Below are 21,440 nucleotides of genomic sequence, written 5' to 3' on the forward strand. Positions count from 1 at the left end.
TGGCCTTGATCCAGTCACTTTACCTCTACACTGCAATGTCCTCATCTGTCAAATGAGACCGATAGTGTTTACCTGACCGGTGCTGTGAGGGGGTTTCACTGGTGCCTGTACAGCACTTTGCAGATACATCACCTGTTCGTCATCTAGCTCCTTCAGAAAATATGAATCTAACGTGCTCTTCATGCAAACTGATGTCCCTGTGTAGAGCCTAATAAAGGAGGGAAAACAGTGTGTTAAACTCACACGAGTTATCAAGGATTTGCTGCATCATTTGTGTTTTTTTTCCAACAGAAAAGACTCCTGAGGGGACCTGTCACAGTGTGGCTGGCCCTTTAAAGGGAGCCGGGACTCAGCCCCAGCTGTGACACAGCCAATGCCTCTCCCCAGATGGGGAACATGAAGATAATTTGACCCACTCAGACAGTGGGGGTAGAAAAGGGAGAGACTTTACGAGCTGTAGAAAACAGTAGCGAGTACCTGTAGGAGGCACTGAACTAGGATAGAATGCTCTCTGCCCGCACTTGGAGGGGTGCGAGAGAGGGACTGTTTGTCAGTGGACTGGCAATCTTGGGAGGGAAAGGGGTGATCTGGAGTCCCCTCCCCAGGCTGTGGAAGAGGGATGGAAACCCTGAGAAAAAGTGGGAGGAAGGACATTTACTATCAAGGTTTTGTGTTTGAGGTAACAGGGCCTGCTGAGAGAGAGAGAGTGGTGAACCTGCCGTAAGTATATTGTCCTCTGGTAGATGCTCTTTATTTCAGATTGAAAATGCCTCGTGCAGGTACCCTGGCATGCTATATACCTGTAAAGTGTCATGCGCACACGTGATGCTATGCAAGGTACAGCTCCGGCAAGGCATGCCGGTGTTCAGAATTTAGAGTGCTTAAGAGAGGTTGGAGCATGAGTCCCACTGTGCTTTTGAAAAGCAATGCTTTATTTGCTTTTGAAAATCTCAGCCCTATTGCTGCAAGGCCCATTGCGTTGAATCGGACTGCTCATGTGCTTAAAGTTAAGCATGTGCTTTGCTGGAGCTGAGCCTGAAGAATTAGTCTCCACAGTTTTGCACAACACGATCTTGCATCTTTTCCATAACTTGGAGAGAGCTGTAAATTGGCTTTGAAAACATTCAGTCTTCTGAGCGAAACTGCATGACTTGCGGTGTAACCTGATGCGCTCGAACATAGGCTCATCTTCACAGAGCCCAGAGGGCAAGTATTTTTCACAAAGTGGGCACATTCTGAAATTGCGGCAAAATGCACAAACGTGCTTGTAATCCGAGCCATGAAAATCTAGGTAATCATAGAGTTTAAGGCCAGAAGGGACCACCAGAGAGACGGCCCTCTTGTATAGCACAGGCCCTGAGGTATGTCTACACTCTAATTAAAAACCTTCAGCTAGCCCATGCCAGCTAGGGGTGCCAGGTGTCTGGTTTTTTATTGGAATGCCTGGCGAAAAGGGACCCTGGTGGCTCTGGTCAGCACTGCTGACCGGCCCGTTAGCAGTCTGGTTGGCTGTGCAGTGAGGCTGGCAGGCTCCCTGCGTGCTGTGGCTCCGCGCGGCTCCTGGAAGCAGCGGCATGTCCCTCCTCTGGCTCCTATGCGTAGAGGCAGTCAGGGAGCTCCACGCACTGCCCCCACCCCACGTGATGATTCCGCAGCTCCCATTGGCCAGGAACCACGGCCAATTGGAGCTGCAGGGGTGGCGCCTGCGGATGGGGCAGCATGCAGAGCTGCCTGGCCACACCACCGCTTAGGAGCCAGAGGGGGAACATGCCATTGCTTCCAGGTGCTGCTTGAAGTAAGTACTGCCCAGAGTCTACACCCCACCCGCCATGCCTCAACCCCCTTCCCCAGCCCTGATTCCCCTCCAAACCCCTCGGTCCCAGCCCGGAGCCCCCTCCTGCACCCCAAACCCCTCATCCCCAGTCGCACCCCAGAGCCCGTACCCCCAGCTGGAGCCCTCACCCCTCCCCACTCCCAACCCCCTGCCCCAGCCCGGAGCCCCCTCCTGCATCCCAAACCCCTCATCCCCAGTCACACCCCAGAGCCCGTACCCCCAGCTGGAGCCCTCACCCCTCCCCACTCCCAACCCCCTGCCCCAGCCCGGAGCCCCCTCCTGCACCCCCAACCCCTCATCCCCAGTCGCACCCCAGAGCCCGTACCCCCAGCTGGAGCCCTCATCCCTCCCCACTCCCAATCCCCTGCCCCAGCCCGGAGCCCCCTCCTGCACCCCAAACCCTTCATCCCCAGTCGCACCCCAGAGCCCATTCCCCCAGCTGGAGCCCTCACCCCTTCCACTCCCAACCCCCTGCCCCAGCCCAGAGCCCCCTCCTGCACCCCAAACCCCTCATCCCCAGTCGCACCCCAGAGCCCGTACCCCCAGCTGGAGCCCTCACCCCTCCCCACTCCCAACCCCCTGCCCCAGCCCAGAGCCCCCTCCTGCACCCCAAACCCCTCATCCCCAGTCGCACCCCAGAGCCCGTACCCCCAGCTGGAGCCCTCACCCCTCCCCACTCCCAACCCCCTGCCCCAGCCCAGAGCCCCCTCCTGCACCCCAAACCCTTCATCCCCAGTCGCACCCCAGAGCCCGTACCCCCAGCTGGAGCCCTCACCCCTCCCCACTCCCAACCCCCTGCCCCAGCCCAGAGCCCCCTCCTGCACCCCAAACCCTTCATCCCCAGTCGCACCCCAGAGCCCGTACCCCCAGCTGGAGCCCTCACCCCTCCCACTCCCAACCCCCTGCCCCAGCCCAGAGCCCCCTCCTGCACCCCAAACCCCTCATCCCCAGTTGCACCCCAGAGCCCGTACCCCCAGCTGGAGCCCTCACCCCTCCCCACTCCCAACCCCCTGCCCCAGCCCAGAGCCCCCTCCTGCACCCCAAACCCCTCATCCCCAGTTGCACCCCAGAGCCCGTACCCCCAGCTGGAGCCCTCACCCCTCCCCACTCCCAACCCCCTGCCCCAGCCCAGAGCCCCCTCCTGCACCCCAAACCCCTCATCCCCAGTCGCACCCCAGAGCCCGTACCCCCAGCTGAAGCCCTCACCCTTCCCCACTCCCAACCCCCTGCCCCAGCCCAGAGCCCCCTCCTGCACCCCAAACCCCTCATCCCCAGTCGCACCCCAGAGCCCATTCCCCCAGCTGGAGCCCTCACCCCTCCCCACTCCCAACCCCCTGCCCCAGCCCGGAGCCCCCTCCTGCACCCCAAACCCCTCATCCCCAGTCGCACCCCAGAGCCCGTACCCCCAGCTGGAGTCCTCCCCCCCTTCCACACCCCAACCCCCTGAGCCAGCCCAGTGAAAATGAGTGAGGGTGGGGAGAGCGAGCAACAGAGAAAGGGGGGATGGAGTGAGAGGAGGCGGGGCTTCGGAGAAGGGGTAGGGCGGGGCCTCGGAGAAGACATGGGACAGGAGCGGGACAAGGGTGTTCAGTTTTGTGTGAGTAGAAAGTTGGCAACCCTAATGCCAGCTGCCTCAGGCTCACGGGGCTCGGGCGAAGGGGCTGTTTAGCTGCGGTGTAGATGTTCGGCTTGGGTGGAAGCCGGGGCGCTAGGACCCTGTGAAGCTGGAGGGTCCCAAAGCTCAGGCTGCAACCTGAGCCTGAAACTCTATCTCAGCAATTAGACAGTCCCTGAGCCCCAGGGGGCCAGCCATGGGTGTCTAATTGCAGTGTGGACACACCCTAAATGCCACCCGCACACCAAGCCAACAGCCTGAAGTAAATCCAAGTATTAGAGCCCCCAGAGACGAACCTACAGTGTGCCACAGGCAGACAATAGGAGGGACTGAGAGGCCCCCCCCTGCCAAGGCAGCTGCAATGGCAGGGAGTTGGTAATTCAATTATTTTGGTTATATATTGAACATTTCATCCACCACTCTTATTAATGAGTGACAATACCGGTAGCAGGGAGAACTTGTTGCATGTTCTGTGGAGGTTTCTTGGCTAGCAATTCTACATTATTTATATTATTGTACTATATAGGAGCCACAGTGATAGGTGCCTTACAAATGCACAAATACTTAGTTAATTTTCATGGGAAGAAATATACAATGATGGAAAACGAACTGCTTTGCAGGAGATTTGCTTCTAGAGCAAGACTACTGGCCAGTCAGGCTTATGCTCTGTGTTTTCCCCGTCACTTGTCATCACTGTAGCAGATGATTTAAAGCACATACAAGCCCCTAGGAGTTTCCTGATTCTGTAACAAGCCCCCAATCTTGCAGAGCAAGAGGAAAGGATCTCTATAGAAAGCTCAATAAAGGAGAAAAGTGCTGTACTCACCCGTGCCTGGATGCAATCTGCTCCTATCTGTAAACCAGCAGCGGTTACCACGGTATTATACCCGAGAGACTGATCTGTCTCTGGTGCTGCTCCACAACAGGACACCTCATCTGCTCAGCTCAGATCTTTTTGTTATTGTTTCATCAACTTCAGCTCCTGTTTTCTGCAGAGGATCCTTTATTGTATTGAAGGGCCTACAGAAACCTAGCAGTATTCACTGCCTCCAAACTCCAGATTGATTCACTCAGAGTGAATGTCTGTCCTCCTCACAGTGCCCAATTGGAGGTGAAATGTACTTAATCAGTGTGCCTCACTTGTCCCTGACTTGGGCCCACTCTTCCAAGAGATGGGTCAGAAGTGAAAGAGGCTGGCGGGCCGTGGAGGGATAGACCAGTGTCTATCAGTGGGAGTGGAGAGTAGGAGTGAACTGTGAACCTTGGGAAGGCCAGGGGAGCTTTGGAAAGGACTCAGAGCCATTCCAATCATCAACACGTGGGCTGGGCTTTTCCAAAGTTCTCAGCATTGGCCAAATTCTGTTCCCAGTTAGAGCAATGGACAGCTAACAGAGTTAGGCCAACACTGAGCACCCTTTAAATTCCCATCCCTTAAGACAAACCCTCAGCCTCAACTTAGACCTGCAAGCCGTGAAAAGGCTGTGAAATGGACGTGGGGCTCTTCCCTGCTGGAAGGCTTATATGTGGTCATTTGGGAAGGAGGGATAGCTCAGTGGTTTGAGCATTGGCCTCCTAAACCCAGGATTGTGAGTTCACTTCTTGAGGAGGCCATTTAGGGATCTGGGGCAAAAATCTGTCTGGGGATTGGCCCTGCTTTGAGCAGGGGTTAGGACTAGATGACCTCCTGAGGTCCCTTCCAACCCTGATGTTCTATAACACCCTAAGGCCTAGTCTACAGTACGAGTTTAGGTCGAATTTATCAGCGTTAAATTGAATTCAGCCTGGACACGTCCACACGACGAAGCCCTTTTTTTTTACTTAAAGGGCCCTTTAAACCAGTTTCTTTACTCCACCTCCGACGAGGGGATTAGCGCTGAAATCGGCCTTTGTGGGTCGGATTTGGGGTAGAGTGGACGGAATTCGACGTTATTGGCCTCCGGGAGCTATCCCACAGTGCTTCGTTGTGACCGCTCTGGACAGCACTCTCAACTCAGATGCACTGACCAGGTAGACAGGAAAAGCCCCGCGAACTTTTGAATTTCATTTCCTGTTTGCCCAGCGTGGAGATCACAGGTGACCACGCAGAGCTCATCAGCACAGATAACCATGATGGAGTCCCAGGATCGCAAAAGACCTCCAGCATGGACCGAATGGGAGGTACGGGATCTGCTCGCCATATGGGGAGATGAATCAGTGCTAGCTGAACTCTGTAGTAGTAAACGAAATGGCAAAATATTAGAAAAGGTCTCCAAGGCCATGAAGGACAGAGGCCATAACAGGGACGCACAGCAGTGCTGCGTGAAAATTAAGGAGCTAAGGCAAGCCTACCACAAAACCAGAGAGGCAAACAGAAGGTCTGGAGCAGAGCCGCAAACATGCCACTTATACGCGGATCTGCATGCCATGCTAGGGCGTGCAGCCACCACTACCCCAACCATGTGCTTTAACACCATCAATGGAGAATCACGCAACAGGGAAGCGGGTTCGGGGTACGAGGAAGATGATGATGAAGACAATGAAGATAGCTCACAGCAAGGAAGTGGAGAAACCGGTTTCCCTGACAGCCAGGATATGTTTATCACCCTGGACCTGGAACCAGTAACCCCCGAACTCACCCAAGGCGTGCTCCCAGACCCTGAGGGCACACAAGGGATCTCTGGTGAGTGTACCTTTGAAAATATTACACATGGTTTAAAGCAAGCGTGTTTAATGATTAATGATTAATTTGCCCTGCAATCGCGGCCAGTACAGCTACTGGAAAAGTCTGTTAACGTGTATGGGGATGGAGCGGAAATCCTCCAAGGACATCTCCAGAAAGCTCTCCTTCATGTACTCCCAAAGCCTTTGCAAAAGGTTTCTGGGGAGGGCTGCCTTATCCCGTCCGCCATGGTAGGACACTTTACCACGCCAGGCCAGTAGCACGTAGTCTGGAATCATTGCATAACAAAGCATGGCAGCGTATGGTCCCGGAGTTTGCTGGCATGCAGACAACATCCATTCCTTATCTCTCTTTGTTATCCTCAGGAGAGTGATATCATTCACGGTCACCTGGTTGAAATGGGGTGATTTTATTAAGGGGACATTCAGAGGTGCCTGTTCCTGCTCGGCTGAACAGAAATGTTCCCCGCTGTTAGCCACGCGGTGCGGTAGGAGGGGTGAAGTGATCATCCCAGAGAATTGTGTGTGGGGGAGGGAGGGGCGGAGGGGGGGGTAGTTGGGTTTGTGCTGCATGTTAACCCGGAAACTGCAGCCCCACCTTTTACATTGCAAACCCATTTTAAATGGCCAACCCAATGGTCCCAGAGAATTGGGTGTGTTTGTGTGTGTGGGGGGTAGTTGGGTTTGTGCTGCATGTTAACCAGGAAACCGCAGCCCCTCCTTTTACATTGCAAACCCATTTTAAATGGCCAACCCAACGGGTGCTTGGTATGGGAAATGAGGGTGCTGCTGTTTGAAACCATTCCCACATGTTATGAAGGTTAAAAAAGCCAAAAGACTGTGGCTTACCATGGCTGCCTGCAAGCCGAATTCTGTTGCCTGGCACTGCATGAGTGATCTCTCACACCAAACCAGCAGGCCCTCAATATAAGAGGAAAAATGCGACCTTGTAACGAAAGCACATGTGCTGTGTAATGTGAACAGCAAAATTTAACGTGAAAGAGTGTACCCATTGTTCTCTAAAATGTGTCTTGTGATCCACCAGGGCTTGCAGCAGCATTGAAAAGTACCCCTTGCAGTTTATGTACTCGGTGGCTTGGTGTTCCGGTGCCAAGATAGGGATATGGGTTTCATCTATCGCCCCACCACAGTTAGGGAATCCCATTGCAGCAAAGCCATCCACTACGACCTGCACATTTCCCAGAGTCACTACCCTTGATATCAGCATGTCTTTGATTGTGTTGGCTACTTGGATCACAGCAGCCCCCACAGTAGATTTGCCCACTCCCAAATTGATTCCCGACTGACCGGTAGCTGTCTGGCGTTGCAAGCTTCCACAGGGCCATCGCCACTCACTTCTCAACTGTGAGGGATGCTCTCATCCTGGTATTCTGGCGCTTCAGGGCAGGGGAAAGCAAGTCACAAAGTTTCATGAAAGTGCCCTTACACATGTGAAAATTTCGCAGCCACTGGGAATCGTCCCACACCTGCAACACGATGCGGTCCCCAATCTGTGCTTGTTTCCCGGTGTTCCAAGGCATGAACCTGCCCCAGTAATACCATGATTTGCACATTGTTGGGGCCCGTACTTTGTGAGAGGTCTATGTCCATGTCAATTTCCTCATCACTCTCCTCGCCGCGCTGCAATCGCCTCCTCGCCTAGTTTTGTTTTGGCATGTTCTGGCTCTGCATATACTCCAGGACAATGCGCGTGGTGTTCATAGTGCTCAAAATTGCCGCGGTGATCTGAGCGGGCTCCATGATCCCAGTACTATGGCATCTGGGCTGAAAAAAGGCGTGAAACTATTGTCTGACGGAGGGAGGGAGGGGCGAGTGACAACATGGCTTACAGGGAATTAAAATCAACAAAGGTGGCTGTGCATCAGGGAGAAACACAAACAACTGTCACACAGAATGGCCCCCCCAAAGATTGAACTCAAAACCCTGGGTTTAGCAGGCCGTTGATTTCACGGAGGGAGGGGGAAGCAAATGAATACAGAACAAATCTGGTCCATCTATCTTTTACACCTTAGGCTGGCAGCAGACGGTGCAGCATGACTGATAGCCATCGGCATCTTCTGGGTGCTTGGCAGAAGATGCTGTATTACGACTGCTAGCCATCATCGTCAAGACGGTGCAATAGGACTGCCGGCAGGACTGAGTCTCCAGGAGACAAAACATGTCTGCCCAGGTGCCTCTGACCGAACTCACTGAGGAATACAACGATGATGGATACCAATCGTAATACACCATCCACTGCCAAAAGGCAAGGAGCTGCTGTTGTGTAGCAATGCAGCCCCATGTCTGCCAGCAGCCAGATCGCCGATGACGGCTACCAGTCATACTGCACCCGCTACTGCCAAAAGGCAATTAGCTGCTGCTGTGTAGCAATGCAGTACCATGTCTGCCGGCACCCAGATGACATATGGTGACGGTGAGCTGAGCTGAGCGGGCTCCATGCTTGCTATGGTATGTTGTCTGCACAGGTAACCCAGGTAAAAAGGTTGATCTGACGGAGCAGGAGGTGCCTGACAACATGTACCCAACCCCCCCCGCGACACTGTTTTGCATCATTCAGGCATTGGGATCTCAACCCAGAATTCCAATGGGTGGCAGAGACTGCGGGAACTGTGGGATAGTTACCCACAGTGCAACGCTCCAGAAGTCGACACTAGCCTCGGTACTGTGGACGCGGTCCACCGACTTAATGCACTTAGAGCATTTTATGTGGGGACACACAATCGACTGTATAAAACCGATTTCTATAAAACCGGCTTCTATAAATTTGACCTAATTTCGTAGTGTAGACATACCCTAAGCACCAAGACAGTTGTCATATGCCAGAGAGAAGGAGCAGATATGAGGAGAATACACTTATGTGTGGGACCAGCCCTCCATTTGCTTTGGGGTGCTGTCTTTGGCAGGGACATGGATTTGAAAACCCAACATCCAGTCAGATATACACATACACAGCCCTCTTTTTCTGGGTGAGGATCAAAATCCAGGGTTTGTTGGGCACCCTTCTGAGCAAAGAGGAATCCACCTAAATTCTCATATAGGCTTAAGAAGGTGGAATCTAGCCCTCAGCTTTCACCATAATGCATCAATTACAGTATAAATAGAGTGCAAGGCAAGCTGGTTTGGAAGCCTTTATCCTTCTCATTCAGTCCTTTCTGTAACGTCTCTTTGTAACTCGTCACTGTTCTAAATGGAAGGTCTGCGCTTCCTGCTGACTAGCCGTTCCATTGTAACTATCTCGAGCACAGAGGTGGGCAAACTACGGCCCACGGGCCACATCCAGCCCGTCAGCCCATTTAATTTGGCCCTCAGCTCCCACCAGGGAGCTAGGTCGGGCGCTTGCCCTGCTCTGCGCAGCTCCCAGGAAGCAGCTGGCATGACCTCCCCTCCAGCTCGACCCCCCTCCAGCTCCTGTGTAGTATGCAGAGGCACAGCCAGGTGGTTCTGCATGCTGCCCCATTCTCATGGTTTCCGGCCAATGGGAGCTGCAGGGATGGTGCCTGTGGATGGGGCAGTGTGCAGAGCCACCTGGCCGCACTTCGGAGCCAGAGGGGGGGACATGATTCCAGGAGCTGCTTGCAGTAAGCACCAAGCAGAGCCTGCACCCCTGAGCCCCAGCCACGCCCCAATCCCCTGCCATGGCCCTGATCCCCCCCCCGCCCTCTGAATCCCTCAATTGCAGCTTGGAGCACCCTCCTGCACCCCAAACCCTCATCCCCAGCCCCACTCCAGAGCCTGTACCCCCAGCCGGAGCCCTCACACCCCTCCCCTGTACTCCAACCCCCTGCCCCAGACCTGATCCCCCTCCTGCCCTCTGAACCCATCGGTCCCAGCCTAGAGCCCCCTCCTGCACCCCAAATCCCTCATCCCCCCACACCCCAACCCAGAACCTCCTCCCACACCCTGAACTCCTCATTTCTGGCCCCACCCCAGAGCCCGCACCCCCAGCCGGAGCCCTCACCCCCTCCCACACCCCTACCCCAATATCATGAGTATTCATGGCCCACCATACTTTCCATACCCCAATGTGGCCCTCAGGCCAAAAAGTTTGCCCACCCCTGCTCCAGTGGGTGTCCGTATAACAGCTACTGTATAAGTATCTGGCAGCAACATGTCCCACTGGCTCCCTAACTGCCCTTTGCAGTGAAGAATGGAAGGAATGAAATCTGTGTGAGAAGCTGCACCGCAGCGCGCCATCAGATACAGAGATTTGCTTGTTCTCTCCTGTTCTCTCCAGCCAGTTTCTTGAACTGGCCCTGGGGAAATGAGGGACTATCGTAAGGGAAAACGCATAGTGCTTGGCAGGTCTAATACAGGATGATTCATTGTTGTACTGTGTGAAACAGCACAGGACAATTCTACCTTACCTGCTGCCCAAAGCAAGTGCTAGCTAGATCCATGCATATTAATCAGCGATACTCTTACCAGATCCAGAATTCCTGCCTTAAGAGGGAGATTCTGCTACAGAGCCACAACCACATTTGCCAGTTGTAGATTCATGGAGTTTAAGTGTGGAAGGGACAATTACGATCATCTTGTCTGACCTCCTGATCGCACAGGCCAGAGAATCTCACCCAGTGGCCCTGCATCAAGCCCATTAACTGCTGGGTGCAGTCCCTCTTTCTCTCATCACCAGAGGGTTTGGTGGTGTGGATACAGTGGGACGGACGGTGCTGGCAAGTGTTTGTGTTGTCGTACACAGTGAACTAATTGGAAGTTAGCACTTGTGAGAGGAGCCCTGACTTGCATTGGACATTTACACAGCAGGACTATCTGTTTGCAACCTCTTTGTACATTGATCACTTCCTGTCGGGCGCCTTGTTCTGCTCTTGGGCAGACAAAACTGCCCCCTCCCCCACTATGGGGCTGGGACCCCTCCCGTGCCAAATGGGCATGGACGTTTAGTTGCACCCTCCTAGCACATAGCCTGTGGCTCCTGCAACAGACGTTTGCAGAGCTTGCACAGCCTAAAGTATGTGCTGTCACTGGAGCTATTTGACATTCATTTATCCTGCTGTATGCTAGACAACTTACATGTGGTTTCTTATTTAGTACTGCTTAGGATAGATTGCATCTAACAGGCTCTCGGACAGTGTAACATTTAAACATAATAAGGGCTGTCGATTAATCGCAGTTAACTCACGTGATTAATAAAAAAATTAATCACCATTAATGGGCAGTTTTAATTGCCCTATTAAACAATAGAATACCATTGAAATGTATTAAATATTTTGGATGCTTTTCTACATTTTCATATATGTGTTGTTATTGAAATCAAAGTGTATATTATTTTTATTACAAATATTTGCACAGTAAAAATGATTAAATAGTATTTTTAAATTCACCTCATACAAGTATTGTAGTGCAATCTCTGTCATGAAAGTGCAACTTACAAACAGATTTTTTTGGTTACGTAACTGCACTCAAAAACAAAACAATGTAAAACTTCAGAGCCTATAAGTCCACTCAGTCCTACTTCTTGTTCAGCCAATCGCTAAGACAGACACGTTTGTTTACATTTTCAGGAGATAATGCTGCCCTCTTCTTATTTACACTGTCACCAGAAAGTGAGAACAGGCATTTGCATGACACTTTTGTAGCCGGCGTTGCAAGGTATTTATGTGCCAGATATGCTAAACATTCATATGCCCCTTCGTGCTTCGGCCACCATTCCAGAGGACATGCTTCTATGCTGATGATGCTCATTAAAAATGATGCATTTGTTAAATTTATGACTGAACTCCTTGGGGGAGAATTGTATGTCTCCTGCTGTTTTATCCACATTCTGCCATATATTACATATTATAGCAGTCTCGGATGATGACCCAGCACATGTTGTTCATTTTAAGAACACTTTCACTGCAGCTTTGACAAAATGCAAAGAAGGTACCAATGTGAGATTTCTAAAGATAGCTACAGCACTCGACCCAAGGTTTAAGAATCTGAAGTGCGGTCCAAAATCTGAGAGGGAGGAGGTGTGGAGCATGCTTTCAGAAGTGTTAAAAGCGCAACACTCCAATGTGGAAACTACAGAACCCGAACCACCAAAAAAGAAAATCAACCTTCTGCTCGTGGCATCTGACTCAGATGATGATAATGAAAATGTGTCAGTCCACATTGCTTGGGATTGTTATTGAGCAGAACCCATCATCAGCATGGACACACATCCCCTGGAATAGTGGTTGAAGCATGAAGAGACATATGAATCTTTAGCACATCTAGCACGTAAATAACTTGCAACACCGGCGACAACAGTGCCATGCGAACGCCTGTTCTCACTTTTAGGTGACATTTGTAAATAAGAAGCAGGCAGCATTGTAAATGTAAACAAACTTGTTTGTCTGTGTGATTGGCTGAACAAGAAGTAGGACTGAGTGGGACTTGAAGGCTCTAAAGTTTTACATTGTTTTATTTTTGAGTGCAGTTATTTTTTGTACAGAATTCTACATTTGTAAATTCAACTTTCATAATAAAGAGATTGCATTACAGTGCTTGTATGAGGTGATTTGAAAAATACTATTTCTTTTGTTTTTGTTACAGTGCAAATACTTGTAATCAAAAATAAATACAAAGTGAGCACTGCACACCTTGTATTCTGTGCTTAAATTGAAATCAATATATTTGAAAATGTAGAAAACATCCAAAAATATTTAAATAAATGGTATTCTATTATTAACAGCATGATTAATCGCGATTTTTTTAAATTACATGATAAATTGGGATGAATTTTTTTAATTGCTTGACAGTGCTACACATCCTGTACCTAAGAAAGGTAAAGAAACCTCACTTGAGACACACAGATTTTGAAAAGTTAATGTCTGTATCCAGTGTCTCCTCACTTATTTATAATGTTCTGACAAAGGAATAGAGCTGGCAAAGGAGCCGGGACCCAAAGCTGTATTCATATGTCCCCTGTAGAGCAACATGTGTGAAGGTCAGTCCTGTAAGCCCTTACACAGTTACGTCAATCCTATTCAGGAGAGTAATTCCAAGAAACTACTTGCTGGAGTTCAGACTAGTTGCAAAAATTAGCATGTGAAGGATCAGGCCCCTAATCTGGAGACACATCACCAAGTTCCTTTTCTCTCGGCTATTTTTATATATTTCCTGGGTCAGGTGCTCAGGCTCTTTGTCAAGAAGTGCACAGAAATCCGGGGGCTAAGCAAGGGTCTTTCCTCAATGCCTGAGTTTAGATGAAAAATCTGAGATTAAATGATGCATTACTAATTATTTCTTATTATAGCTATTAGATTTATAATAACAATACCTAGCTCTTATTTAGTGCTTTTCATCAGTTGATCTCAAAGTGCTTTACAAAAGGTTTCAGAGTAGCAGCCGTGTTAGTCTGTATCCGCAAAAAGAACAGGAGTACTTGTGGCACCTTAGAGACTAACAAATTTGTTAGAGCATAAGCTTTCGTGGGCTACAGCCCACTTCTTCGGATGCATATAGAGTGGAACATATATTTTTTGCTTTACAAAAGACACAAGTTATCATTACCCCCATTTTATAGATGGGGAAACTGAGGCACAGAGAAGGGAAGCAACTTGGCCAAGGTCACCCAGCAGGCCAGTGGCAGAGCTGGGAATAAAACCTAGGTCTCCTGCATCCCAGTCCAGTGCACTATCAATTTATACAGAAAGTAAAAAAGGGCTATTAGTTTAACTCCAAACCAGTGATCCATGGGGCCTGACAAGTTAGCAAAGCTCCCATTGATGTCAGGTTCTGCAGTTCTCAAATGTTATGCATGGAGCAGCTTCAGATTTGATCTTTATGGCCAGGATTCAGCAAAGCGACTTCAAGCATGTGTTTAAGCACCCTTGACTTCAATGGGATTTAAGCACTTAAAGCGAAGCACTTTCCTAAGTGCTCTGCAGAACTAGGGCCTATGTAAATTATTTGAATGCTTACTTAAAGGGAGATACAACTAGTGATTTAAAAAATAAATTATTTTGGATCATTCATAGCATCTTTCTCCTGCTGATTATGATGGTGGGGTTTTTTTTTTGGGTAGCTGGAATAGGCACTTGCTTCATGTAGGAGAGGAAGCAGATCTTATCAGCATGCTGCATTCTCAGCTCTGACATAAAGACTGCACGCACATAGGAAAGTGAATCACACAAGGCTCACAGCCTCTTCCATTCTGCTATTCAGTAAAACACTGGGGCTTATTGGCTAATAGCTATCACAGCAACTGGCAGTAAATATTCTTCATGCCCAAGCATGTTTTAATATCGCTCTAATCCTTTGCCAACAGAGACTCAGTTGGGGGATAGCTTAAAACACTGGAACAGATCACAGTATCTACAAACCTCAACAAAATCATTGTGTCCCTCCAGGATTGTCATTGCATCTAGCACCATCCTGCCCAGCCACTGTAACCTAACAGCCAACTAATTATAGTTGTAACTGGAGACAGGGCCATGAAGTTTTGTAACTGACATCTCTGCAGTAAACAGTGTTGTTGTAGCCACTAATCTTTTATTGGACCAACTTCACTTGATGAAAGAGACAAGCTTTCCAGCTTACACAGAGCTCTGCTGCAGGTCTGAGTGTCACAGCTAAATACAAGGTGGAACAGATTGTTTAGCATAGGTAGTTAACACAGATTTCAAGGGACCATTCAAGGTGAAGCAGCACATTAACACCCCTCCGGTCATAGGGAGGAAGGAGGGGAGAAGCAGTTGGGGCAGGAAGGGGTTGTTAGTGGGTTATAGATTGTTGTAATAAGCCATAAATCCAGTGTCTCTGTTCAGTCCCTGATTTTTAGTGTCTTGCAGAGTAATGAATGTAAGTCCCCAGACTTGTCTTTCAAAAGTGTTGTGCAGGGTTCCTTTGAGGATGAGGACTGAGAGGTCAGATATAGAGTGATCATTTTGTGAGAAGTGTTCACCCACGGGTGACCTGGTGTTTTTGTCTTTTATCATTTTCCTGTGTGAGTTCATTCGAGAGCATAGTGATTGTCTGGTTTCACCCACATAGTTGTTGGCTGGGGCATTTAGTGAACTGGATGAGGTACAGCACATATTGTGATAGGCATATGTAGAACCCATGGATTTCAAAAGATGTGTTGGGGTGTGAGGGGGGGAGTTCTGATCATTGTAGCAGTGGAGGTATGTCTGCCGGTTTTGCATCTGTTGTTCTGGCAGGGTCTGGTGCCTCTTTGAGTTGGTGTGTCCTGGTCTGTGGGGAGTTTGCTTCTGTTGATGAGGTTGGGGTGTTGTCTGAATGCCAGAAGAGAGGGTTCAGGAAAGATTTCTTTTCAGGATGGGGTCCCATCAAGTATGGTTGTAGTTGTTTGATGATACCCTGTATCATACGGATTCCAGTGTGGGGTGGTAGGTGACAACTAGGGGTGTGTGGTCAGAGGGGATTTTAATTCTGTATTGAAGCAGGTTCTCTCGGGGTATTTTGGTGGCCCGTTCCATGATACGATTTACTTCTCTGGTGGAGTGTCCTTGTTTGAAAGTGGTTTTGAGTGTGTTAAGGTGTGCATCCTGGACTTTCTCCTCGGAGCATATTCTGTGGTATCTGAGTGCCTGTGTGTAGATAACAGATTTCTTGGTGTGTTTGGCATGGTTACTGGATCTGTGAAAGTGGGCGTTGTGATCTGTGGATTACTTGTGGATAGCTGTCTGCTGGGTTCCATTGTTGAAGCTGGTCCTGGTGTCCTGGAAGTTGATGCTGGTGTGCGAGTGTTCCAGGGAGAGTTTATTGGACGAGTGGTGGTGGTTGAAGTTGTGGTGGAAATCTGTGAGTCATCTGGCCAAAGAATGAAAATATCATCAATGTATTTCAGATGTTTCATTGCTTTCATGGTGCATTTGTCTCTGCAGTAGGGATGTAAATATAGTTTTAAAAGTTAACCATTTAAATGATGGGAGTGTGACGGGTTCGGTCACAGAAACCCCCTTGGGACCGTCACCTGATGTGCAGAGACTACCTCTGAGCCAGTTTGGGACTTCAGAACCCTGCCTTGTTGAGCCAGACACGCTAATCTGCTGCAACACAGACCCAGGGTCTGAACCACGTCCCCAAAACTGCAGACTTAACTGAAAACAGCTTAAAAAGTGCTCCTGTCTCTAGCACCCAGACACCCAGCTCCCAATGGGATCCAAACTCCAAATAAATCTGTTTTACTGTGTATAAAGCTCATACAGGGTAAACTCATAAATTGTCCATCCTCTATAACACTGATAGAGAGATATGCACAGCGGTTTGCTCCCCCAGGTATTCATTACTTACTCTGGGTCAATTAATAAGCAACAGTGATTTTATTAAGTATAAAAAGTAGGATTTAAGTGGTTCCAAGTAATAACAGAGAGAGCAAAGTAAATTACCAAGCAAAATAAAACAAAAATATGCAAGTCTAAGCCTAATACATTAAGAAACTGATTACAGATAAAATCTCACCCTCATAGATGTTCCAATAAGCTTCTTTCACACACTAGACTCCTTTCTAGTCTGGGCCCAATCCTTTTCCCTGGTACAGTCCTTGTTCCAGCTCAGGTGATAGCTAGGGGATTTCTCATGACTGCTGCCTCCTTTGTTCTGTTCCACCCCCTTATATACCTTTGGCACAAGGTGGGAATCTTTTGTCTTTTTGGGTCCTCACCTCTCCTTCTAAATGGAAAAGCACCAGCTTTAAGATGGATTCCAGTACCAGGTGACATGGTGTCATGTCCTGTGAGACCCCAAGCCTTCATTCCCCCCAGGCTGACTCACAGGAAGGCCTGCAAGCAAACAGAGCCATCCACAGTCAATTGTCCTAGTTGATGGGAGCCATCAAGATTCTAAACCACCATTAATAGCCACACTTTGCATAACTACAATAGGACCTCAGAGTTATATTTTATAGTCCTAGTTTCAGATACAAGAATGATACATTCATACAAATTGAATGACCACACTCAGTAGATTATAAGCTTTGTAATGATACCTTACAAGAGACCTTTTGCATGAAGCATATTCCAGTTACATTATATTTCACACTCATTAGCATATTTTCATAAAATCATAAGGAGTGCAATGTCACACATACTACCTATCTTCAAATCATTAGAAGTAGCACTCTCTTTGGGATTTTGTTTAGTGTTCTTGTATGAAATTTGTTATCTTAGCTCAGGAAACTAAGGAAATTCCCAGACAAACAACTACAGTAAGATGGTGTGGCGGGGCGAAGATTCACCGGTGCGGTACCTCCTGCTGGTTGTCTTGGGAATTAGCTCTTCCAGCTCTGCTTCCTGCCGCTAGCCCCCGTGTCTCTCCCGGACCCCGGTGCCCTTTTCCCAAGGGTTCTGCCCCAGCAGTAACCCACAATCTGGGTCTCCCCTCCCAGGGGAACCCCCACCCTCTATCTCCACCTCACCTCAGTGGCTACTGTCAGTCACCATGTAGCCCCCACTCCCTAGGGCGGACTGCAGTTTCTAAACCACTCATCATCGGCAAGGGGGATTGGACCAGCTGTCTCTGCCTATCTCTGGGCTGCCCCTCTGCAGCCCCACTACGTATTTGTAGGCCTTTAACTAGGCCTGCAGCCAGGGGTTTTGCTAGGCTGGAGCTCCCCAGCTCCCTCTGCCCTTCCCCAGCCCTGCTCCACCCTAGATCCCCGTCTCAGCTCCCAGGCAGCCCGGTCCTGCTCTCTCTGAAGCTAGAGACGGTATGTCTTAGCCTCTGACCCTCAGCCCTCTTATAGGGCCAGCTAGTTTCATGCCCTTCATGGCAGGAGTGGGGCAACCACCCCGCTACAGAGGGGTTTAAGGTTGAGCACATACCAGTAATTTCAGGCTAAAAAAAATTACAGCAATATTGTAACTATCTCCAAACCAAGCATGATAAAGACAGGAAATCCATAGTTAAGGAAATCCAGACTCGTTAAGGTAAGAAAATGCAGCGTTCAGGAATTCACAGAATCTTCCCTGTGGTTAAATGCATCATCGTTAAATGAAAAGGTGTATCAAGAGCACAAGTTCCGTGGAAGAATGTGCACGGGCGTCCTTCCTCAGGGTTCAGTCCAATTCTCATTTAAGTCATTGTAAAGTCTTTCCATTGACTTCAGCGGTTGTGGGTTGTGCCTGAAAGGGAAAGCTACCATACACTGTTATGAACTGGGGGAATCCTTGTGATGGGTTGAGTTAATGCCTCACGGAGATTGATAGATCTGAACCCCCCTTCAAAGCCCCACCTAAGACAAAAGGTAGATGTGGCCCAGGAGCATGGGCAGCACGTGACCTGCCAGCTGGGGGAGGCTAGCCCCCAGCCCCACCCCTTCTGTCCGAGGCCCCGTCGGAGCCAAGCCCCCATCTCCGGAGCACCAGGAAGGCAGGCAGCACGCGGCCCCAGCCTCCCCAGCTCTGGAGCGCCGGAAAGGCGGGCAGCACCCAGCCCCATCTCCAGAGCACTGGGGGGGCTGCTGGACTCGGAGCCGAGAGGACTGGGGCCACAGCTGCGTGCAGGGAGCATCACGGCAGAGGGTGGGATCACACGTGGCTGTTTGGGGAGGCAACGCCTCCTCCTGCCTATGCGACCTGCCGCTCATGCCTAGGAGCTTTTGGCTGAGTGTTGTTTTGTGTGTGGGGAGAGATCAGACCAGAACAGACAGCCTGAAGGAGCACCTGAAAGCAAGGGTGGCTGACCCTAGAAGAAACCTGAGAAGAGGTTTTGAGGCCAGGGGTGAAGACTAAGAGTGCTCTTGCTTCTGTGAGCAAAAGAAGCTGTTTCCTTCTTCTTGATTCCTTCTGTGTTCAGAAACAGAAACTTTGTCTGTTCTTTGTAAATAAACAAACCTGTATCAAAGCAAATACCAGACTCCATCAATTTCTACTCCTGCCTGGAACACCCAGAGGGCCCCAAACTTTGACTGGCTGCTCAGGTTGAAAAGGGCCAACAATACCATTCTGGCCCTGCCTGCAGTAAAAAAAGGGCCAGGGAATCCTTCAATAGGATGCCATTTCTGTCATTTGCATTGGCAACCACATTTAGTCTGTAAATGGGATTACCCATTAATAGGTGTGCAGTGATCACTTGATTGGGTCATCAGCATAGACTGACCTTGGGACCGTAGCTCTGAAACCCAGGCAGGGCTGTACCATTTGAGCTAAAGGATGGAATTTGCAAAAGAACCTACACACTTAGGAGCACAAGCACTGTTGAAAGTCAATGGAACTTGTGCTCCTAACTTCCTAAGGCTCTTTTGAAAATCCCACTTGCGGCCCCTTCCATTGGGAATAGTAGCAGGTGCCTATCCTCTCCGCCTCAGCCTCAAAGGGGGGAACGTAATGCACTCTGCAGTTGTGCTACAGAGCTATTCATATTTTCCTTTCAAACCTTCTGGGGCGTGGCTTTCTTTCACAGCACCTGGCCCAGGTGTTTTCATCACGGTCCCCCCCCAGCACCACCAGCTGTTGGTGTGAACTCCTTTGGGTGAACGGCAGACCACTAAAGCCAGGTGAGCTTGGCCATGCTTCCTCAGCAATGCACCTCAAACCTGTGCCAGGTAACAGCCCTGGCTTAGAAAGTGGTTTAGCGTCCTCATCAATTCATCCCGTGGCTCCTCCCCTGAGACTGCTGCCAATGCGAGGGTGATCTCTGAAATATTGACCCCTGTCTCTGGCCACTGGAAACTGAACAGCAACCACCAACTCCCTTCGTATAGAGAAGCAAATGGCCAGCTTCTAATCACCACTGGCCCAGGCTAGACTCAAACTGGTGGTGGCTTGATGAGGAAAAAGTCTCTAGTGCATCACCAAGCCCTGGGCCACCCAGCCCTACACACTCTGTAGTTAAATAAAAAGGGGAGGATATTATTATTGATCGTGTTAGTCACAAAAGCATGAAACTAGGAGGACTGGCTGGAACCGGGCACAGCCTAACGTGCAGTGTGCAAGCTTCCTCTGTGTACCTCATTCCTCACCTGCAGCCCCTTGACTATTACTGTTCCAGCTCTGGGTCGCTGAGATGAATTAGTCTGATATGGAAAAGGGAACAAAGGTGTGATTATCTGAGCACAGTTGAGTGGGTTATTTATTGAGCCATTTACTGCTGATTGTTGAGACACAAACAAAAGCTCTAAGACCAACAAACATTTTCCTTGTCAAAAGATACTTTGTGCCATATCCTGCCAGCTTTGTACTTGAGAGGCAATCTCAGTCCCTCTTGGATAACTTGAAACTGCCCATTCCAGGTAAACCCACCCAGACTCTTTGCAATAGAATATCACCATGCCAATCCCCCAGCGCAGGGCATATAGCAGAAAAAGGTGCGATTTGTGCTACACAATGCGACAACGTATAAGCGCCTTTAGATCAGTGGTTCTCAACCAGGGGTCTGGGGCCCCCTGGGGGGCCATGAGCAGGTGTCAGGGGGCCACCGAGCAGGGTAGAAAGCCAAAGCCCCATTGCATGGGGCTGAAGCCCAGGGCCCTGAGCCTTGCCACCCAGGGCTGAGGCTGAAGCCTGAACAATGTAGCTGTGGCTTCAAGAAAAGCCCCTGGTGGCTGCATTTGAGAAATGCTGCTCCAGAGACATCTGTTTTGCCCAGTCTGCTTAACACCCTGCGATTGTTGCTTTTGTGGCCTTTCCTGTAACCCATAGCCCATTGCAACAGGCTAACACTCTTTGCCTGAAACACACACTGTGGCAGGTGTTGATCCTGCAGGGAAAGGTTCAGTGGGTTTACCCTCCCTGGTGCACCTGGTTAGTTACCTCCCTCAGATAGAAGAGGCACGGGAAGTCCTTAGAATATATGCCCTGGGATAGACAGGGCCAGAGGGAAAGAATCACCACGCGGGGGGAGAAGGCTCAGGCACTGTTTTCTTGTAGGATTACAGTAACTCCTCACTTAGAGTTGTCCCGGTTAACGTTGTTACGTTGCTGATCAATTAGAGAACGTGCTTGTTTAAAGTGGCGCAATGCTCCCTTCTAACGTTGGTTGGCAGACGCCTGCTTTGTCCACTGCTTGCAGGAAGAGCAGCCCGTTGCAGCTAGCTGGTGGGGGCTTGGAACCAGGGGTGGACCGGCAGCTCCCCTATCAGCTCCCCGCTCCCCTGAGTTCCCTGTGCAGCAGCTGCCCAGCAGGCTACCAATTGCCAGGCAGTTTAGCTGTCCCTCCCCCCACTGCCTCCTGCTTGCTGTGAAAGGAGGCAAAGAGGGATGGCTAATGTCAGGGTCAGGGCCGGCTCCAGGGTTTTGGCTGCCCCAAGCAGCCAAAAAAAAAAAAAAAAAAAGCTGCGATCGCGATCTGCGGCGGCAATTCGGCGGAAGGTCCTTCGCTCGGAGCGGGAGTGAGGGACCATCCGCCGAATTGCTGCCGAATAGC

This window comes from Malaclemys terrapin, chromosome 6, assembly GCF_027887155.1.
Source record: "Malaclemys terrapin pileata isolate rMalTer1 chromosome 6, rMalTer1.hap1, whole genome shotgun sequence".
Classification (NCBI taxonomy): domain Eukaryota; kingdom Metazoa; phylum Chordata; order Testudines; family Emydidae; genus Malaclemys; species Malaclemys terrapin.